Consider the following 22,966-nt stretch of genomic DNA (forward strand, 5'->3'; position numbering starts at 1 on the left):
CTGTAAGCTAACCACCCCCCCCCCCCCGGATCACTGCTTGCAGAAACAATAAAGTCATTGTTGCTTCACATTCATGCATTCTTTATTAATTCATCACACAAATAGGGGGATAACTGCCAAGGTAGCCCTGCAGGGGTGGTGGAGGAGAGAAGCAGCGGGAGGGTTGGTGGAGGAGGGAAGGACAAGGCCACTCAGCAATTTAAAAGTTTAAAAGTTTAAAACTTATTGAATGCCAGCCCTCTGTTGCTTGGGCAATCGTCTGGGGTGGAGTGGCTGGAGGCCTCCCCACTGCATTCTTGGGCGTCTGGGTGAGGAGGCTATGGAACTTGGGGAGGAGGGCGGTTGGTTACACAGGGGCTGTAGTGGCAGTCTGTGCTCTAGCTGCCTTTCCTGCAGCTCAACCATATGCTGGAGCATATTAGTTTGATCCTCCAGCAGCCTCAGCATTGAATTTTACCTCCTCCCATCACGCTGCCGCCACCATTCATCTTCAGCCCTCTCTTCAGCCCACCACCTCTCCTCCCAGTCATTTTGTGCTTTCCTGCACTCTGACATTGTCTGCCTCCATGCATTCATCTGTTCTCTGCCAGTGTGGGAGGACAGCATGAGCTCAGAGAACACTTCATCACGAGTGGGTTTTTTTTTCCTTCTAATCTTCACTAGCCTCTGGGAAAGAGAAGATCCTGTGATCCTTGAAACACATGCAGCTGGTGGAGAAAAAAAAAAAGGGACAGTGGTATTTGAAAAGACACATTTTATAGAACAATTTCACGGTAAACCTTCCTGTTAACATTACATACATAGCACATATGCTTTCGTTCCAAGGTCGCATTTTGCCTCCCCCCAGCGCGTAGCTAGCACCTCCACCCTCCCCGTGGCTAACAGCAGGGAACATTTCTGTTCAGCCACAGGCAAACAGCCCAGTGGGAAAGGACACCTCTGAATGTCCTCTTAAGAAAAGCACCCTATTTTAACCATGTGAACATGAATGATATCACTCTCCTGAGGATAACACTGAGAGATAAAGAACGGATGTTGTTTGAACGCCAGCAAACATACACTGCAATGATTTGTTCTACAATGATTCCCGAGTACGTGCTACTGGCCTGGAGTGGTAAAGTGTCCTACCATGGTGGACAGAATAAGGCTGCCCTCCCCAGAAACCTTTTGCAAAGGCTTTGGGAGTACATCCAGGAGAGCTGTGAATGCCAGGGCAAATTAATCATTAAACATGCTTGCTTTGAAACCATGTATACTATTTTAAAAGGTAAACTCACCAAAGGTCCCTCTCCACCTGGCGGGTCTGGGAGGAAGCCTTGGGTGGGTTCAGGGGGTACTGGCTCCAGGTCCAGGGTGAGAAACAGTTCTTGGCTGTTGGGAAAACCGGTTTCTCTGCTTGCTTGCTGTGAGCTATCTACAACCTCATCATCATCATCTTCCTCGTCCCCAAAACCTGCTTCCGTGTTGCCTCCCTCTCCATTGAAGGTGTCAAACAACATGGTTGGGTTAGTGGTGGTTGAACCCCCTAAAATGGCATGCAGCTCATCATAGCAGCGGCATGTTTTGGGCTCTGATCCGGAATGGCCATTTGCCTCTCTGATTTTCTAGTAGGCTTACCTCAGCTCCTTAAATTTCACCTGGCACTGCTTCGGGTCCCTGTTATGGCCTCTGTCCTTCATGCCCTGGGAGATTTTGACAAATGTTTTGGCATTTCAAAAACTGGAACGTAGTTCTGATAGCACGGATTCCTCTCCCCATACAGTGATCAGATCCCGTACCTACCGTTCGATCTATGCTGGAGCTCTTTAGCGATTCTGGGACTCCATCATGGTCAACTCTGCTGATGTACTCTGCATGGTCGCCTCTGCTGATGACCTCAAGGGCTCCCCTTCACCTCTCCTGTGTGGCAGAGTCCTCGTAACCCCAAGAAGGCTGGATACAGGATGCTGGGGGCCTCGACCCCCCAACCTTGTCGTGGTCACTAAGGGCAGGGGCTAGGGTGTCCCCACTCCCAGGTGCTCTCTCCACACTGGGCACTTTCCTGACCCACTGATCATTACATATAGTTCAAAGCAAATACAATTTATTAAACAGCAATCGATTTAAAAAAATAAGGGAAAAGTGGGAAAGGTTAAAGGAAAATATATCACCCCGCTCTGTGGCACGGGGACATCACGACCAGCGTCTCTGGAAAGTAAGGGAAGTTCGGTCTGTTCCTCACACGTCCCAGGCCTCCTTCTCAGACCCTGGCTGTGCTGCAGGGATGCTGTGGGTTGGACACTTGCTCTGGCGGGGCCACACACTTTGAGGCTCTAGGTGGCAGGACCCTTCTTCCCAGCATCGCCCCTGCCCCGTCGGGGTTATGATCCCCCTCCAACTCTGGCCTGCAGGGCCTCTTGGCTGGAGGTGTCTCTCTGTGCTGGGCCTGCTGTCCAGGGTCCCTCTCGCTCTCCCATGCTGCTCATCGCACCCGGCTCTGGACTACTCCAGCCCCAGCTCCACTCTGCCTCAACACTGCTGTTGCTGCTGCTCTACCTCCAGCTCCCTGGGCTGCTTTTTCTGGCTCCTTTGGCTCTGGTTCCTGCAGTTCTCCTCCTCTCCTCCCAGCACAGGTCTGCTCTCTGGGTTGCTTCTCCGGCTTTTGTTGTTGCAGCTCTGCTCCCAGCACTGACCTGTTCCCTGGGCTGATTTTCTGCTGTTTTCAAAACACCCCCCACTGAGTTTTAGTAAGAGGTCAACAGTCCCCTTATACATTGGGCGTTGCCGGCCCTGGGCCCTCTCAGTTCCTTCTCACCTTACTCTCCCAAGCTCCTTAGTGGTTCACTGTTCTTAATTTCTCTGAGTTTTTTCTTGTAAATAGTTGAAGTAGTGAATAGTTAGTTAGTTAGCATGCCCTGGTCCCTGGATTTAAGCTGTATGCTGCCTGTCATAAACCTATGTCTGCTCGTAACCCACACAAGAGCTGTCTTAAGTGCCTTGGGGAGGCATATGTTGAAGAGAAGTGCAGGATCTGTAAAAGTTTCAGACCGTGCACTCTCAAGGACAGGGACATTTGGGTGAAAGCCCTGCTATTGGGGGTTACCCTACGCCCTGTATTGGAATCATGCCGCTCCGACTCGGCACTGAGCACATCAGACTGAGTGCGGAGTGCTCCACCGGCACCAGGCCCTTCGGTGCCACTCCCCTTCACCCACTCCCAAGAAGAGGCACAAGAAGTTGCGGTTGGATAGGGGGCACTCTCCAATACCACAGACAGCTACATGGGAGTCCCAGAACAAGCTGAGACCCATGCCAGGCTGCTCGTCATCCACGGAACCTCAATTGGTGGCGGAGACGCAGCCTAGGGTGCCGAGCCCAGTGCACGACCTGCCACCGACTTCCGGGAGCAGTCAGGGCCTATTGCATCTCCTGGCCCTCGCGACATGAGAGGCCTGTCAACCTGCAAGGGACTTGATGTCTCTCCCCATGCCGCCCACACTTCCAGACCAGGGCCAGACTCAGGGAGAGTCCTTGAGGGCAGTCCCCTCTAAAGGGAAACCCTCAATGAGGCTGTCTACTTGGTCTCTGCTACAGCGCAGATCGCCATTGCGGCACCAGTCGCCAGCTCAACGCTCCCCATCACTGTGGCGTCATTCGCTGTTCTCCCGGACTCCACCGTCTCAGCACCAATCTCCAGCACCACGCCATGCATCTCTGGCACTGAGACACTAGTCACTGGCCCCACATCACCGCTCCCCAGTGTGGCATTGCTCTCCGGTCCACCATAGCCACCAGCAAACAACAGCTCCACCCTGGCCACCCCAATGGCAGTATTGGAACCCTTGGGGGTTCCTTCCCGTGCCAGGACCATATTCCCAACAGGCATCCTTGGTAGTTTCTCAAAGACAGGCCCTGGCTTCGACATGGCCATCTCCGGAGACCAACTCAGAACTGGACCCCGGTACCAAAACCCTGGCGACCTCAGTGCAGTCAGCACCAGTGGTGGTGGCAGAACCAGCTGCAGCGCCTGAGAGGCAGTGGCCAGGGCCTCTCTGCAAGCGACGTTGGACACAGCCGATTCTGCAGCTCAGTCGATGGCATCGGCCATCTCCATGCGGCACAGTTCATGGCTCCAGTCTCAGGGCTCTCGCACAAGGCTCAACTGGGGTCGGAGAAGGATTTAGGGTGTGGGAGGGAGGTTACGAACTGGGGCAGGGGGTTTGGGTGCAGGTCGGGGAGAGGGCTATGGGAGGGAGTTAGGGTATAGGGGGGTTAGAATTGGGGCAGGGGGTTGGGGTGTGGATAGGGGTGTGGGCTCTGGGATGGAGTTTGGGTTTTGGAGGGGGCTCAGCTGGGGGTTAGGGTGCAGGTAGGGATGCAGGGTCTGGGAAAGAGTTAGGATGCAGCAGGGAGTTCAGACATGGGGCAGGGGGTTCGAGGTGCGGACTCTGTCCAGGTGACACTTACCTGCCGTGGCTCCTGATCAGTGGCACAGCGGGACTAAGGCAGGCTCCCTCCCTGCCTGCCCTAGCTCCACACCGCTCCCAGAAGCAGCAGGCTTGTCTGGCCCCTAGGCAGAGGGGAGGCCAGGGGGCTCTGCATGGTGCGTGCCCGTGCCTGCAGTCACTGCCCCCACAGCTCCAATTGGCCACAGTTCCCAGCCAGTTGGAACTGTGGAGCTGATGCTGGGCGCGGGAGCAGCATGTGGAGCTTCCCTGATCGCCCCTCCGACCGGGAGCTGTGGGGGGAGGGGGGCAGTGCTAAAGCTCGGGGCTTCCAGCCAGCTGCGCAGATACTTGCCATGGGCTGGATTAAATTAAGCAGCGGGCCGGCTCCAGCCTGTGGGCCAGAGGTTCCCCACCTCTGCTCTAGAGCCAAAAAGGAAAGGGGTCTACTCCCAATATTTCTCAATACCGGAGACCAAAGGGGGACTCAGGCCCATCTTAGACCTGCATCACTTCAACAAGCATCTCAAAAAATTGAAGTTCCGCATGGTCTCTTGGCCTCCATTATCCCCTCTCTGGATCCAAGACACTGGTACGCCGCCCTCGACTTGAAAGATGCCTACTTCCATATTTCTATTTTCTGCAGACCCAGGAGATTCCGCCAATTTATAGTAGGCCAGAGCCATTATCAATTCATGGCCCTACTCTTCAGCCTCTCACCAGCTCTGAGAGTATTCACAAAGTAGATGGCAGTGGTAGCAGCTTACCTGAGATGCTGAGGTGTCCAAATCTATCCTTACCTCGACAAGGGGCTTATCAGGGCCAGGTCTCAAGCCTAAGTCGAACATATCCTCGACAGTCTGAGCCACATGTCAAGAGCTGGGCCTGCTGATAAACAAACAGAAATCTACTCTGACCCCAGTTCAGAGAATAGAGTTCATAGGCGTGTGGTCAATGATGGCTGCATGTGTGTTCATTTAGTGTGCAGTCCCAGCTCTGCGCAAATAGCGGACATAGCAGACCTCAATTAAACTGCCCATTAAATCCACAGATTTGGTTCATAGGGAAGGAACTTGGTCAGATTTATTGTCAATAAAGCATGATCCTAATGTCCTGGCTCAATGGTTACAGGTACGCTAACACATGTATGCCCATTGCAATGGGCTAGCTCAGTTAATGGCGAGACTTTCCATTCTCCTCTTGGCCAGCCAAAGACACTCTCTCTGAGATACATCTTTATACATTGATACAAACAAGTTATGAAGTGCCTCTCTGATATATGTAGGTTCCACCCTCTGATGTATTCGGGTGCCACCCATTGCTTTGTACATGTTGGTTTGATCAAAACGTCTCTATCCATCATGTTGTCACCCTGACCTTATCTTTATGGGTGTGTTCCTGTTATCTTTGGGGAATGTGTTTAATACCAAGGTGTTCTGGTACCACCTTTCTGGAATGTGTTTGGGCATATATTCTTATCCCTACCACTGCTTAGGAATGTGTGTTTCTGCAATATCAGCCCTGTTCTTGCCAGATTCTGTGAGCAGGGCCTGCCTCTTGCTCACAACTTCACTTTGCTTTATATTAGCAAGTTTTGACCACTACTTTAGTTCAGGCCTCAAGCCTCATATCAGGCCTCTGATAAAAGTGCTTATGTTTCAGAGAGCTCAGGGCAATACATCTAGCCTGCCAACCATTCCTTCCTTACCTAAAGGGCTCAATGGTGCGAAACTTGATGAACACCACCACCATGTTTTACATCAACAAGCAGGGTGGAGTCCAATCACCTGCCCTGTTCCAAGAGGCTCTCAGGTCGTGGGACTTCTCTGTGTGGCATGCCATTCAGGTAGAGGCATCGCACCTCCTGGGAGCCCAGAATTTGCTGGCGAATCTCTTCAACAGGTCCTTCTGATCTCACCACAAGCGGTCACTTCACTCAGAAGTGGTCAACAAAATCTTCCAAAGATGGGGGACTTCCCAGGTGGACCTGTTTGCGTCCAGACCGAACAAGAAGTGTCAGCGGTTTTGCTCAATTTGCGGATTTCCAAGAGGCTCCCTGTCTGATGCCTTCCTGCTCCCATGGATGGGGGCACTTCTATACGCTTTCTCACTGATATTCCTGGTGCACAAGGGCCTCTTGAATGTCAAGAGAGACAAGGTGAGAATCATCATGGTGGCAGCATTGGTTCGGCATGATTGTGGATCTCTCCATAGCAGCTCCACTGGAACTCCCGCATTGGCTGGACTTATTCTTGCAGAACCAGGGCCATCTGCTCCACCCAAACTTTGGCAGCTATATCAGTTATCTCAGCTATCTCAGCCTTTCATCCTCTGATTCAGGGCAGATCGGTCTTCTCTCACAAAATGATGCTCAGGTTCCTGAAAGGCTTCGAGAGGCTCTACCCTCAGGTCCGCAACCCGATCCCTTCTTGGGTCTTAAATCTGATTCTCTCTTGGCTCACAGGTCCCCCTTTGAGATATTGGCACCCTGCTCCCCGCTGCTCCTCTCATGGAAGGTCGCCTTCTTCGTCATGATCACTTTGGCCCAATGGGTCTCTGAGATCAAAGCATTGATCCTTACATAGTTTTCTATAAGGATAAGGTCCAACTGTGCCTCCATCCAGCCTTCTTACCAAAGGTGGTTCGCAGTTCCACTATAATTAGGACATCTTCCTCCTGGTCTTCTTTCCGAAGCCCCCCAGGTCTAACGAGGAGTGCAGGTTGCACTCTTTAGAAGTTAGATGGGCCTTAGCGTTATACTCTGAGAGGACTAAACCCTACCTAAGTTGACTTAGCTCTTCGTTGCAGTGGCAGACAGGAAGAAAGGCCTGCTGGTTTCCTCTCAGAGGATTTTGTAACATTCTGTACCTTGGGAGAGTGTCTTGTAACTCCCATGTTCCTCATCTGTATATAATTATGATATTGCATATAAAGCATGCCATGTGAGGTGTCAGGGAAAAGGTTATCATCAACTGAAAGTTAATGCTCTTTCTAAATATGTTTATCTTTAGTGCATATGAAGTTATGAGATTGTGTTGTATGGTTGTCACTAAAATATGCTGCAAGTTGGAGAATCAGTCAAATATTAGCTCCTCAGAAACAACAGCAAGGAAAGTAACCAACGCCCAGGCAGGGTGTCAAACAACCACCAACAGCCATTGTCCAACAAGGGAGCTACAATTCAATGACTCACCTGCATGAGGCCACACCAGGGGAATTGCTCAGCCTTTCCTGGGGACTCAGCAATGCCCACCAGACATGCCTGGACTTGTGTTCTCCAAGCACATGGGACCGAGGGTATAAAACAGAACACAGGGGCCCCAGACTTGCCCTTTCTCCTGCCCGCACCTATGCTGCAAGCAACAAGGACATTGAGAAGATTTAAGACTCCAACAGAGGAGACTGGCCCAAGTTTCAAGATTTCAAGGGTGAAATCTGCACACTATGAACTGCAATATCCAGGGGGGTGAGAAAAACTACTTAATCTAGATGTTGCCCAGTCTAATAGGGTTGAGAGTTTAGACTGTGTGCTTATATTATATTATATTATATTATATTATATTATATTATTTTATTTTGGTAACTAACTCTGACTTTTTACCTATTGCTTATAATCACTTAAAATCTATCTTTTGTAGTCAATACATTTGTTTAACTGTTTATCATTATCAGTGAGTTTGCATGAAGTGGGTGGCAAAACTGCTCAGGTTTGCAAAGGCTGGTGTATATCCACTTTCCATTGATGGAGTGGTGAACCAATTAATAAATTTGCACTGCTCGTCTCGAGCAGTGCAAGATGGTATTTTCCTGAGGCACAGTGCTGGGAGGATTTGGCTCTGGTGCCTTTCTCTGTGTGATTCATGAGTGACTCTGGGAGCATTCATGCAATCTAGCTGGGTGTGGGGCTCCACATGCAGTCGTGCTGAGTGATAACAGCGCCTGGAGGGGTTTGCTGCTGGTCACTAGCAAGCCATTGTGAGAGACAGCCCAGGCTGGAGAGAGTTCAGGGGGCACAGCAGTCCCACATTCCCAGGCTGCACCCCGGGGATCCCGTCATAGATCTCCTCATGGATATTAGCCTGCATCAAGTTCTGCTACAAACAAATCTGGCTATTGTGACTGCCCATTCAACCAAAGCGAAGGTTTCTTCAGTGACCTTCCTTGCACAAGTACCAATTCAAGATATCTCCAGAGTTTCCATCTGGTCTTGGATTCATACCTGAACATCCCACTACACTATCATCCACCAGGCCAGGGACAATGTCAGCTTCAGCAGAGCAGTGTTGCAAGCAGCACGACCATGAACTCCAAGCCCACCTTCAGGGATACAGCTTCTGAGTCACCTAACAAGGAATTGACATGAGCAAGCACTCGGAGAAAAAACGGCCACTTATCTTTCGTAACTGTTGTTCTTCAAGATGTGTTGCTCATGTCATTTCCATGACCTGCCCTCCGTCCCCACTATTGGAGTTGACGGCAAAAAGGAACTGAGAGGGCATGGGGCCAGTGGCACCCCATATACCTGCACATGGCTGCGGGGCTCCAGAGGGTGCCATAGCTGGCCCTATGTATACCACTAAGGGAAAAATTACCAGCAGCTGTTCATGTGGACAGACACATACCTAGCATAGAATGCACATGAGCAACACTTCTCAAAGAACAAGTTACGAAAGGAAGGTACCCATTTTTCCCCAGAGGATTTCAATCCAAACCCACAAATCTCTTTATGTCCTGGAAGGCACACTGCATATGCACTGGGGGGGATAAAATTACCAGCACCACTTAGCCCCTTAAGAAGCCAGGAGAGTAAGACTCAGGCTGGTACTCCTTCCCCTCAATAGATCCAAGATTCCCCTTTCTTTTCCATGTCTTCTGGCCTAGTTCCTAGGTGGATTAGGAAGAGGCTCACGCAGCTCTAGTAGCAGGCAGGAGAAACCACTACAGACAGAGAAATCACACACAGCAGGAACCCCGAGAAGTGGGAAAAGGAGGAACCCAGTCAGCACACAAACAAGGATGACTAGATTAGCCCAGCTCATTACTTCTCCTCCACCCGAGGTACTGCCAGTTCAGGTCTCCTAGTTGCATCTTCATGCCTGGCCTCAAGCTATGGGCCTTTCCTGTTGATATGAAATGAAAAACACAACGTTATGTGGTGGAATACTTTGTATAAATTTCAGAGAAATACTGAGATCCCAAAACTCACTTGTCTGTGCCAAAAATTCCCCAAGCCTTCTATTTGCACTACAACACCAGGCCTGGTTCCAGCCCATCTGGGACCTGCCTTTACACCTGCGTTAGAATATATTGCGCAGTTTTCAGTCCATCATGGCCAAATGCCAGGTGTTGGGTGGGGACAACATGCCACCTGAGGCTCCTGGGAGCTGTCAATACCCAGAATATGGGTGACATTCCAAATTCTCGCTTCCTCATACTACATCAGGCATTTGTGACCCAATCACCTACATACCCTTCTCCTTCAGTCCCTGAAGATGAGGTCCAGGCCCTGGATCTCCATGGTTCCCAGTAACTACTGGGCATCAGGAACATAAAGGGATCTCTCCCACAGCACTGGCCTGGGATGCAGCAGGAGTTTGATGCAGCAGGGAATGCAAAAGCATCCTGGGATCCTAGGGCGAATGCCCAGGGGATGAAATGGGATTCCCAGACCTGCGGCTTAGCCAGCAATCTGGGAGGAACTCCCAACTCCTGTAAATGTGCACCAGAATCTTTACTTCCTGCAAATGGCCAGGACAGTCAGCCCAGAGAGTTGTGTTTAGTTTCCCAAGTGGTGTCAATGTTTCTAGGTGGGGGATGAGAATGGGGTGTGTGTTCCCAAGAGGTTGCCATAAGAACAGTGAGGTGGTCCATCAGAGGAGATCAAAGCACTTTACTCAGGGGAGGGGAGGGCTAATGTTACCAAACTAATTTAATTGATGGTAAAACCAAAGCCATACAATGAGTCAGCAGCAGACCCAGCAATAGAATCCAAAAGTCCTGACTCTTAGGCTCTGCTCTAACCAGTGGGCTGTAGCCCACGAAAGCTTATGCTCAAATAAATTTGTTAGTCTCTAAGGTACCACAAGTACTCCTGCTCTTTTTGCTGATATAGACTAACACGGCTGCTACTCTGAAACCTATTCTTTATTGTATTTCTTGTTCTAAATTTAAACAATGTGGACACAGTTGGCAACGGGCTTTGTTGCAAGGATAGGTTCCTGGGTTAGTGGTTCTGTTGTGTGGTGTGTGGTTGCTGGTGATACAGCCGCATTTCCTCCAACACCACAGACAGAGACAAACACCTACAAGATCTGTATCAAGCATTCTTACAACTACAATACCCACCTGCTGAAGTGAAGAAACAGATTGACAGAGCTAGAAGAGTACCCAGAAGTCACCTACTACAGGACAGGCCCAACAAAGAAAATAACAGAATGCCACTAGCTATCACCTTCAGCCCCAACTAAAACCTTTCCAACGCATCATCAAGGATCTACAACCTAACCTGAAGAACGACCCATCATTCTCACAGATCTTGGGAGACAGGCCAGTCCTTGCTTACAGACAGCGCCCCAACCTGAAGCAAATACTCACCAGCAACCACACACCACACAACAGAACCACTAACCCAGGAATCTATCCTTGCAACTACAACCTAACCTGAAGAACGACCCATCATTCTCACAGATCTTGGGAGACAGGCCAGTCCTTGCTTACAGACAGCGCCCCAACCTGAAGCAAATACTCACCAGCAACCACACACCACACAACAGAACCACTAACCCAGGAATCTATCCTTGCAACAAAGCCCGTTGCCAACTCTGTCCACATATCTATTCAGGGGACACCATCATAGGGCCTAATCACATCAGCCACACTATCAGAGGCTCATTCACCTGCACATCTACCAATATGATATATGCCATCATGTGCCAGCAATGCCCCTCTGCCATGTACATTGGTCAAACTGGACAGTCTCGACGTAAAAGAATAAATGGACACAAATCAGATGTCAGGGATTATAACATTCAAAAACCAATTGGAGAACACTTCAATCTCTTTGGTCACTCAGTTACAGACCTAAAAGTGGCAATTTTTCAACAAAAAAAATTCAAAAACAGACCCCAACGAGAGACTGCTGAATTGGAATTAATTTGAAACTGGATACAATTAATTTAGTCTATAATAGAGACTGGGAGTGGATGGGTCATTACACAAAGTAAAACTATTTCCCCATGTTTATTCCACCCCCCAGCCCCCCACTGTTCCTCAGACGTTCTGGTCAACTGCTGGAAATGGCCCACCTTGATTATCACTACAAAAGTCCCCGCCCCCACTCTCCTGCTGGTACTAGCTCATCTTAAGTGATCACTCTGGTTACAGTGTGTATGGTAACACCCATTGTTTCATGTGCTCTTTGTATATAAATCTCCCCACTGTATTTTCCACTGAACGCATCCAATGAAGGGAGCTGTAGCTCACAAAAGTTTATGCTCAAATAAATTTTTTAGACTCTAAGGTGCCTCAAGTGCTCCTTTTCTTTTCATAGAATCATAGAATATCATGGTAGGAAGGGACCTCAGGAGGTCATCTAGTCCAACCCCCTGCTCAAAGCAGGACCAATTCCCAACAAAATCATCCCAGCCAGGGCTTTATCAAGTCTGACCTTAAAAACTTCTAAGGAAGGAGATTCCACCACCTCCCTAGGTAACGCATTCCAGTGTTTCACCACCCTCCTAGTGAAAAAGTTTTTTCTAATATCCAACCTAAACCTCCCCCACTGCAACTTGAGACCATTACTCCTTGTTCTGTCATCTGCTACCACTGAGAACAGTCTAGATTCATCCTCTTTGGAACCCCCTTTCAGGTAGGACTTATTCCCTGCTAGAACTCCTCCTGGTCTGTTGCCAACTCCCCTCTTCTCTAGAGAATGACTGCAGAGTTCCTCCCTGTAGTCCTCTCTTACCACCAACTTCCCCTCTTTTTGCCTATTCCAACTCCTCCTCCAATTGGGCTTCATCAACCATTAGGCCTTATCAGCCCTGACTCTCCTCCAAGTCCAGCCTGTCACAGAGTTAATTGGTCCTTTTCCCCTAATCAGGCCTTATGTGGAGTAGACACCCCATCACACCATCTAAGAATGATGTTGTGTTCCCTGTTCTTGTCCATGGGGAAAGAATGATCCAGTGATGAGCTCTGAAATGGATCCTTCTGCTCTTTGCTCTCATTTAGAGTAGGAGGGAGCCGTTGTGAAAACTGATGATAAACTGGAGTGAATTGCCCTGTCAGATCCATTGCAATCTCTGGTCTTGTAGAATCATAGAATCATAGAATATCAGGGTTGGAAAGGACCTCAGAAGGTCATATAGTCTAACTCCCTGCTCAAAGCAGGACCTAATCCCCAACTAAATCATCCCAGCCAGGGCTTTGTCAAGCCTGACAAAGGAGACCAAGTCTGTTCCCTCCATTCCGGAAGCACCATCAGCAATGGAGGCATGGATCCGTATGTTACCAGAGTGGGAATCAGGCTCGTTCCCTGCACTGAGGAGCCCTCCTTCAAGACCAACAGAACCTTCTGCTCTTATGGTACCAACATTGAAGAAGAATTCACCTCAGTCCATTTCCTTGTTCCAGATCCAGAGGCTGGTGTCACTGAGGTTCTGGAATTATTATCTTGACCCCTGAAGAGGGCCTTACAGCAGAGGATTTAGCTGCTAAAGCATTTTTCAAGAGAAGGTCTTGTAAGTGGTTCTTCCTTTCTTTTTTGGCATCTGGTGGAAAAGATCTACAAACAAAGCATTGGAAAGGGGAATGTCCCTCCCCAAAGCAGCTGGGAAGGCCAGGATAGGATAGGAGTGCAATGCCTGAACTCCAGATTCTGGATGCTCTGCCATATTGGATCCAACTGGGAACTCCTTGCAGAAGGCTCCAGTGATCCTGCAGCACCACAAGGCATCTGTCCAGACTGAAAATATGCAGAGTTCACCCTAGAAAAACTGCAGTTACTGATAAAATGTCTCCCCAAAACTCTCCTCCATTTCCATCCCCATTCCCACTGCTTGGCCCTCAAAAGCCTCAAAGCAGCCAAACACCAGACCAGCTCCTCAAGGGAATCCATCCTCCTCCTCCTCCTGGTGCTGAGTGAACCCACTGAAGTGAAAGATGCAGTTCCAGCTCCACAGCAATCCCAGGGCTGCCAGCCTCAAGAGAGCAAAAGTCATGAGATTTGGCCCCCCCAAATTATAACATTTAAAAAAACTCACCTCCCGGTTTTAGTCTGTCACCTGACTTTTAAACTCCCCTCTACTCCTCTACCAATGTGTGTGTGAGAATTTCAGTTTGAAAAGTCAACATTTAGTGCACACAAAATGGACACCTCCCACTGGCTGCGCAGATGCCGACTCTCCTAGGAGATTGGAAAATTGCCATCCATTTCCTACTACTGACTCGACTGGACTGTCTTCCCTCCTAGTTTGAGTCCTTTGATAGAAGAAGGGCTGGCTGGTAAATAGTTTGTGACCCACCAACCTAATCATGGTTCACACTTGTACATAGAACTTACATTACTTTTTAGGGTTGAAGAGTTCCAGATATAGATATTAAAGAACTTTAAACTTATATCCTTCCCTAACTCCACCCCCCAACTTGTCTGTCTTTATTCCTCTCCTGGCTTCCCTGGTTCCAGACCCCTTTCCTTCCCTCCTGCCCCTCACATTCCCCTGAATCCCATTTCCCTGCAACCCCTACTTCTGCCTCCTGCCCCCCCAGTGCCTGCTCCCCACACTCTTCCCATCCTCCTTTCACAGGGTCTCTGCTGCTCCTCACAGTTCCTGGTTCCTCTCCAGCCCTCTGAGTCATGCAGGGGAGTCATGTTGCTGTGGGCCTCAGACTCACTCAGAACAGTGGAGAGCAGAAGCCAACTTTAATAAGGGCATCCTCACTGCCACATACTGACAAACTGTAGGTTGATGGCAGCATCTTGCTGGTTTCAGACCCATTGACAATAACAAAAGATAGTGGCAGTTTTGAATAAGGGAAAATCAGTGAGTTGGTGCCTTTCGTCATGCAGTACTGCCAACCACAAGAGATCAGAAATCAAGAGTTGGATCCTTCCGAATCATGAGATTGACTCAAAAAATCAGGAGTTTAAAAAAAAAAAAGATTCTCATGCAATATTGGTGTCTTTTCACTAATTGAATGCCCCCCTACCCCAGTGTGTGGCAACCAGTAGCGTTACCCACTTTCCCCAATGTATTGGGTAAGATGATTTTGGCCTCAGCTTCAAGTGCTGTCGCACCCGTATCTGCTATAAATATCCTGCCCCCAGCCCTGAACCAGTTCTTTACCCACAGCTACCCCTAGCCTCACCTCTGCTCCTCCATGGGCTCTTCACTGTATTTTCCACTGCATGCAACCGATGACGTGAACTGTAGCTCACGAAAGCTTATGGTCAAATAAATTTTTAGTCTCTAAGGTGCCACAAGTACTCCCTAATTTTAGCAAACTACTCACTATTTCTTATCATCAAAGCAGTTCTAGTCATAGCAACAATAAAACTTACATGTCAGAGGTGTCAGAAGCACTTAAAACTGAGGTTGGCTGTCCAAACATTCCCTCTATTTTCACAGTACATTAACTCCTTGTTCCTTCTTCCCATTCTGATTAGCAGAACTGCAAACATACAGCTGCACAGCCTTACCTCTCAGGGTCCTAAAAATTATTCCTAGCTTTTTGATGTTTGGGTTTCAGCTAGCAGTGGCTGAACACACAAAATGGCTGACTTGCAGTACTGTCAAGTTCTAGGCTAACACGCAGGAATATCAAATTCGGAGTTACATTTGGATAATAAAGCTGCATAAAAAGACTCTGGGTATAGCAGTGAGTCCTTACCAAGCTGGGTTAGTCTCCATGCTAGTCCCCTACATGAACTGTTACGTTACACACATCTCTAGATGGTTTGCCACTTCTTCTGAGTCCTACTGTAAATTCAAAACTGTAAATTCAATGCAGCACCAACTTTGAATTTAGCCATTTGTGTGCAACAGATTCAACAGGGGGAAGACATGTAAAAGAACATTAAGATGGCAATCCAAAACACCCAAAAGCTGAATATGCTTAAGGTTGCTTTCACTACTTTAATTCTGCCCCCTGGTGTGTAGACATGATGATAGTCTTTAATAATCATGACTGTTCTGTTTTTCTCCCCTGAACTCCTGTTTCATTCAGGGTGTATTACTACCACATGATGGAATGTGTTTGGTTTTAGTATTTTTCTTTTGGGGAAAAAACAGAAAATTTACATTAAAAGAAGGTTAGTCTTAACTCTGCCTCTTTGTATGTATGTTTTATGATAAGTCTCTAGGTTTTAGAGTAGCAGCCGTGTTAGTCTGTATTCGCAAAAAGAAAAGGAGTACTTGTGGCACCTTAGAGACTAACAAATTTATTAGAGCATAAGCTTCCGTGAGCTACAGCTCACTTCATCGGATGCATTTGGTGGAAAAAACAGAGGAGAGATTTATATACACACACAGAGAACATGAAACAATGGGTTTATCATACATACTGTAAGGAGAGTGATCACTTAAGATAAGCCATCACCAGCAGCAGCGGGGGGGAAAGGAGGAAAACCTTTCATGGTGACAAGCAAGGTAGGCTAATTCCAGCAGTTAACAAGAATATCAGAGGAACAGTGGGGGGTGGGGTGGGGGGGGAGAAATAGTTTTACTTTGTGTAATGACTCATCCATTCCCAGTCTCTATTCGAGCCTAAGTTAATTGTATCCAGTTTGCAAATTAATTCCAATTCAGCAGTCTCTCATTGGAGTCTGTTTTTGAAGCTTTTTTGTTGAAGGATAGCCACTCTTAGGTCTGTGATCGAGTGACCAGAGAGATTGAAGTGTTCTCCAACTGGTTTTTGAATGTTATAATTCTTGACGTCTGATTTGTGTCCATTCATTCTTTTACGTAGAGACTATCCAGTTTGGCCAATGTACATGGCAGAGGGGCATTGCTGGCACATGATGGCATATATCACATTGGTAGATGCGCAGGTGAACGAGCCTCTGATAGTGTGGCTGATGTGATTAGGCCCTATGATGGTATCCCCTGAATAGATATGTGGACAGAGTTGGCAACGGGCTTTGTTGCAAGGATAGGTTCCTGGGTTAGTGGTTCTGTTGTGTGGTGTGTGGTTGCTGGTGAATATTTGCTTCAGATTGGGGGGCTGTCTGTAAGCAAGGACTGGCCTGTCTCCCAAGATCTGTGAGAGTGATGGGTCGTCCTTCAGGATAGGTTGTAGATCCTTGATGATGCGTTGGAGAGGTTTTAGTTGGGGGCTGAAGGTGATGGCTAGTGGCGTTCTGTTGTTTTCTTTGTTGGGCCTGTCCTGTAGTAGGTGACTTCTGGGTACTCTTCTGGCTCTGTCAATCTGTTTCTTCACTTCAGCAGGTGGGTATTGTAGTTGTAGGAATGCATGATAGAGATCTTGTAGGTGTTTGTCTCTGTCTGAGGGGTTGGAGCAAATGCGGTTATATCGTAGAGCTTGGCTGTAGACAATGGATCGAGTGGTATGATCTGGATGAAAGCTAGAGGCATGTAGGTAGGAATAGCGGTCAGTAGGTTTCCGATATAGGGTGGTGTTTATGTGACCATCGCTTATTAGCACCATTGTGTCCAGGAAGTGGATATCTTGTGTGGACTGGTCCAGGCTGAGGTTGATGGTGGGATGGAAATTGTTGAAATCATGGTGGAATTCCTCAAGAGCTTCTTTTCCATGGGTCTAGATGAAGATGTCATCAATGTAGCGCAAGTAGAGTAGGGGCATTAGGGGACGAGAGCTGAGGAAGCGTTGTTCTAAGTCAGCCATAAAAATGTTGGCATACTGTGGGGCCATGCGGGTACCCATCGCGGTGCCGCTGATTTGAAGGTATACATTGTCACCAAATGTGAAATAGTTATGGGTGAGGACAAAGTCACAAAGTTCAGCCACCAGGTTAGCTGTGACATTATCGGGGATACTGTTCCTGACGGCTTGTAGTCCATCTTTGTGTGGAATGTTGGTGTAGAGGGCTTCTACATCCATAGTGGCTAGGATGGTGTTTTTAGGAAGATCACCAATGCACTGTAGTTTCCTCAGGAAGTCAGTGGTGTCTCGAAGATAGCTGGGAGTGCTGGTAACGAAGGGCCTGAGGAGGGAGTCTACATAGCCAGACAATCCTGCTGTCAGGGTGCCAATGCCTGAGTCTCTAATTACTTTATCACATATGAGACAATTCCTGTCTCATTCAAAGCACATTTTTTCTCTAGGGAATATCCTAAATTTTCTTTCAGGTTCCTAGTGCCTCATGCTGAGGTATATGAGCTGCTCTAAAAAGGTCTCACTTTAAAATAAATATAATGGGGAAAGTGTATTTTTATCATTCTCTTCATTTTGAAAGAAGCTGAAACACTTTTCCTGAAACTTTCAAAATAAGAAAGGTAAAAGTGATCCCAGGCTAAGAAGAAATGTACATATTTTCATCCCCCGAAATAAAAGTGACAGTTATAAGCATCTCAAAATAACCCATTAGTATGAAGAGATTTGCAGCCTTATTTATAGATATTCTGTGTGCTCTGCCTGTAATACAGACAGGAAAGTACATTTTCCATGTATTTTTTCCCCTACATTCAGGTTTCAGCTGTCCTAACAGTGCCCAAAATTCATCCAAAGAACTACATGTAAATATTTCAGTGATGCTGGCCAAATGCTGGCCAAATTAAAACCTATGTGGAGAGGAAGAGAGGAGAAAAGCAGGTAACCACTTCTGGAGTCACACTCCCTTTTACCATAGTTATTTATCTTACTGTAATGTCCAGATGCCCAATCGAAATTGGGCCCCAATGAGCTATGTGCTATACAAAGAGTTATTTATAATCATTTCTGCCCTGGAGGTGAGAATGGTGTACTAAAGAGAGAAACAGTTTTGAAGAGGATAAACAAAGGGATGGAACAATAGGAGGGAGAGATGTCACCAGGAGATACTCTGTTGATCTCTTTCTTGTAGAACATGCCCCATATGAGTACTGCCCATTCAGCTGGGTTCTGCATGAGAGGAAATGCTACTACTTCTCTGAGAAGAAGAAAACCTGGAGTGATAGTGAGAGGTACTGCAGCTCCCAGACAGCTAGTCTGGCTGTGATTGACAGTGAAGCGGAGAAGGTGAGGAAACAACAGGTTCACAATTCTAATGGAGTGAAGACAGCAATATGTATTTATTAGGGTGAAGGGGTTCCTTCGATGTCGAAGACAAATCCCTGAAAATCGCTTTTCCCTCAGTTTATTAACTTGCAGAACAAATGCATTAGACCACTATCTATCTGCCCTTGTCCATTAAGACATCATGTTCAGGTGTGTGATATCACTTAGCTATGCTCTTGTCAGCTCTTATAAACTGGATGAGGTTATGATGGGTTAGCACTTGGATGAGGACTGGGTGCCCTTGGATTTGGTGTTGGTAATTCACTAAATGGTAGTACTGAGTCAATACTGTACCAATGCCCCAGCTCAGTGCTACCATTCTGATGGAGGGACCATCTTTTTTCAAAAGATGTAAAAACAAGACTACAGACCAGGAGTCAGTTAAAACTTATTTCCCCTCCCTGCCTCTATTGGACCCCTTTTCCAACAGAGAGCTGCAGAGTACCCACCAATCTTTCCCCGTGGGCGCTCCAGCCCCAGAGCACCCATGGAGTCGGTGCCTATGGGCCTGAGCACTTACCAAGGACTGAATTGAAAAAATAATTTCCTCTGCCCTTTACATTAACTGCTCATATTCACTCATGTGCCTGTGTGTACAGTGCCCAGAGAGCTCTGGTCACCACTTCAGCAATGTTTTGGCTACATATTAAAAAGAGAAGTGATCCTTATTAGGACAAGACTAGGAGCGCGCTTATGGTGTACCCTTTAGGGCCTGCACCTGTTGATGTCCATTGTGGGTAGCAGAGCACATGTTGGATACCAATGTACACGAATGAATGAACACCTCTTTTATGCATACTCTAGCACTTAGTCTGAAGAAAGAGTGTGTGTGTGTATGCACTCCCTGATACTGGAGGGTTGGGTCCTTGCAAAAAGCTCATGATAGAATATATATTATATGTAGTTAATAAGCTTCTGTCTCATCCAAGAATGGTCAAAATACATAGTTTCATAGATGGCCTGTCACCACTTTTTGAAAAGTTTTGTGCTTGCCCTTTCCTATTAAAATGGATTTTTGCATTTGCAAAGGCAATATAAATAAATAAATTAAATAAAAGAATAATCACTGCACCTAATTTCATGACAATAAATAGGGATTTCAAATGTGCAAAAAATCACATAATACAATGGCATGAAGCTGTGAGGGAAATTGTGGGAAAATGTTTTAAACAACATTAACAAAAATAAAACTATTGTAGGACATGGATTCTATGTAATGAGCTAACAATGACAGGGTGGTTATTAGGGAGTAGGTGGAGGGTGTGCCGGGTTTCATAAGTGTTATTATTTGTAACTTTAAAAAAAATATTTCATAGGTATCTTAGTAGTGATGCCATTAGTAAAGGTTCCGAATATCCTCCATTATAAGGTGTGTTATCATTTTCCCTTATAATGTAACAACCCTTCTGCCAGATGAAATCAGCAACAACAAGGGCTGGGTTCAATATCCAGGGGTCCTTCTTAACAATAAACTATAGAACTGCCTCGAGCCCCACCCATCTGGGAAAAATCCACACACCCCCTGGGTGCATCTAAGAGGCAATACTTCCCCTCTCTCTGAAGCACAAAGTCTGAGTGTAAAAAATAAACTTTTATTGAAAGGAGGGAAGTAACTCAGCATTAATTTGTGAAAACACCGCAAGCAGGATTCATAAACATAAAACTGTGAGCAAAACACCCACCCCAGGGTAAATAAAAATAAATCAAAGAAGGAAAAAGTGGGACCGCTAAACACTGAGGATGGAGTGGAGGTTAAGGATAATCTAGGCATGGCCCAATATCTAAACAAATACTTTGCCTCAGTCTTTAATGAGGCTAACGAGGAGCTTAGGGATAATGGTAGGACGAAAAATAGGAATGAGAATATGGAGGTAGATATTACCCCATCTGAGGTAAAATTGCTAACATAGTCCCTATTTTTTAAAAAAGGAAAAATAGCAATCCGGATGACTACAGGCCTGTTAGTTTGACATCTGCAGTATGCAAGGTCTTGGAAAAAAATTTGAAGGAGAAAGTAGTTAAGGACATTGAGGTCAATGGTAACTGGGACAAAATACAACATGGTTTTACAAAAGGTAGATATTGTGAAACCAATCTGATTGGTGGCGAGTTCAATCCTTGAGGGGGCCAGTTAGGGATCTGGGGCAAAAATTGGTCCTGCTTTGAGCAGGGGGTTGGACTAGATGACCTCCTGAGGTCCCTTCCAACCCTGATATTCTATGAGTCTATGATCTCCTTCTTTGAGAAGGTAACAGATTTTTTAGACAAAGGAAACACAGTGGATCTAATTTACCTCGATTTCAGTATGGTATTTGATACGGTTCCACATGGGGAATTATTAGCTAAATCGGAAAAGATGGGGATCAATATGAAAATTAAAAGGTGGGTAAGGAACTGGTTAAAGGGAAGGCTACAAAAGCTAATGCGGTCTTGGGATGCATCAGATGAGGTATTTCCAGTAGAGATAAGGAGGTGTTAGTACCATTCTAAAAGGCATTAGTGAGACCTCATCTGGAATACTGTGTACAGTTCTGATCTCCCATGTTTAGGAAAGATGAGTTCAAACTGGAACAGGTACAGAGAAGGGCTACTAGGATGATCTGAGGAAGGGAAAACCTGTCTTATGAAAGGAGACTCAGAGAGCTTGTTAGCCAACCAAAAGAAGACTGAGAGGAGATATGATTGCTCTCTATAAATATATCAGAGGGATAAATACCACGGAAGGACAAGAATTATTTAAGCTCAGTACCAATGTGGACACAAGAACAAATGGATATAAACTGGCCATCAGGAAGTTTAGACTTGAAATTAGATGAAGGTTTCTAACCATCAGAGGAGTGAAGTACAGCCTTCTACGGGAAGCAGTGGGGGCAAAAGACATATCTGGCTTCAAGAATAAGCTTGATAAGTTTATGGAAGGGATGATATGATGGGATAACCTAATTTTGGAAATTAATTGATCTTCGACTATTAGCAGTAGATATGTCCAATGGCCTGTGATGGGATGTTAGATGGGGTGGGATCTGAGTTACTACAGAGAATTCTTTCCTGGGTGTCTGGCAGGTGAGTCTTGCCCACATGCTCAGGGTTTAGCTGATCGCCATATTTGGGGTCAGTAAGGAATTTTCCTCCAGGGCAGATTGGCAGAGGCTCTGGGGGTTTTTCGTCTTCCTCTACAGCGTGGGGCACAGGTCACTTGCTGGAGGACTCTCTGCACTTCGAAGTCTTTAAACCACGATTTGAGGACTTCAATAGCTGAGATATAGGTTAGGGGGTTGTTACAGGAGTGGGTGGGTGGGTGGGTGAGATTCTGTGGCCTGCGTTGTGCAGGAGGTCAGACTAGATGATCATAATGGTCCCTTCTGACTTTAATGTCTATGAGTCTGTGAAGGCCCTGGAATTCTAATAAAGGCAAGAGTATTAGCGATCAAATTTACACTTAAGAATCACTCAGCATTTACAGAAGCTATTGTACAGGTTTTCAGATGAAAGTAAATACTCTGAAAGTGCTTAATCTTTTTTGGTCTGCAACTCACCAAAAAAAAAAAAAAATCACACCAATTATCCTGTCCCACAGTCCTTTGTTCTTAGAAAAGATTGTGGAATTGGGGTGCATGGGGGAAGAGGGGGAGATGGGAGCTGAGTGAGTGTATCTAAGTGAGATTCTACCCTAAAATGTAACTTGGTAAAAATGGCATCATGAGGCTCCATATTAATTGTGTCTCACTCATTTCCACATCAAAACTGAAGTTTGCAAATAAATAAAAAGATGTTTTTCCCTTACTGCCCACATATGCAGCCTTGGCTCTAACAGTGAAACTAGGTTATTTCATTCTCATGCATCAACAGCAGTAAGAGAGGTTCTGTAGGCCAAAATTGGGCCTAAATATGCAACCTTATTAAGGATAATCAGATGACAGAGAGGTATCAGGAAGAACACAATCTGAAGAGAAGAGAGTTACACAGGTATTCCCGAGAGCCCTATTTAACCTACAACATCCTGAATCATGCCCTCTCAGGCTTGTTCAGATCAGGGTATGCGGTGAATGTTTGTTGCCCTGGTAAATGACTTCCTACCTGCCACAAAAAGGGAACCACGTCCATGCTCATCCCATGGGATCTTTCAGGGACATCTTATACTGCTGACCAGCAATCTCTCCTGACCTACCTCCAGGACTTAAATTCAGCCAGAGCTCTCCAAAGAGGAGCTCCGGTAAATATTTTCAAACCCATGGGGCTGAAGCTCCCAACCCTGGTGCCCTCCAAAGGGCTGAAGCCCCAGGTCCCGGGGCTCCAGGAAATACTCT

The 22,966-nt window shown here is 46.8% G+C and overlaps 1 long non-coding RNA gene across 4 annotated transcripts in view; it reads right to left on the reverse strand.

Annotated features, from left to right (window-relative positions):
- Nucleotides 1–1,625: 1,625 nt before the first annotated feature.
- The window catches only part of LOC119849841, a 35,704-nt gene continuing 14,363 nt past the window's right edge, over nucleotides 1,626–22,966 (reverse strand). For 3 of the 4 annotated variants that reach the window (XR_005290603.2, XR_005290601.2, XR_005290605.1), the window contains exon 4: nucleotides 1,713–5,312. This is a non-coding gene — a long non-coding RNA (uncharacterized LOC119849841). Of the gene's footprint in view, nucleotides 1,683–1,712; nucleotides 5,313–22,966 lie in introns of those variants that run through there. The other variant, XR_005290602.2, reaches the window with a different exon arrangement.

Source organism: Dermochelys coriacea, chromosome 1 (genome assembly GCF_009764565.3).
Source record: "Dermochelys coriacea isolate rDerCor1 chromosome 1, rDerCor1.pri.v4, whole genome shotgun sequence".
In the NCBI taxonomy this organism is placed as follows: domain Eukaryota; kingdom Metazoa; phylum Chordata; order Testudines; family Dermochelyidae; genus Dermochelys; species Dermochelys coriacea.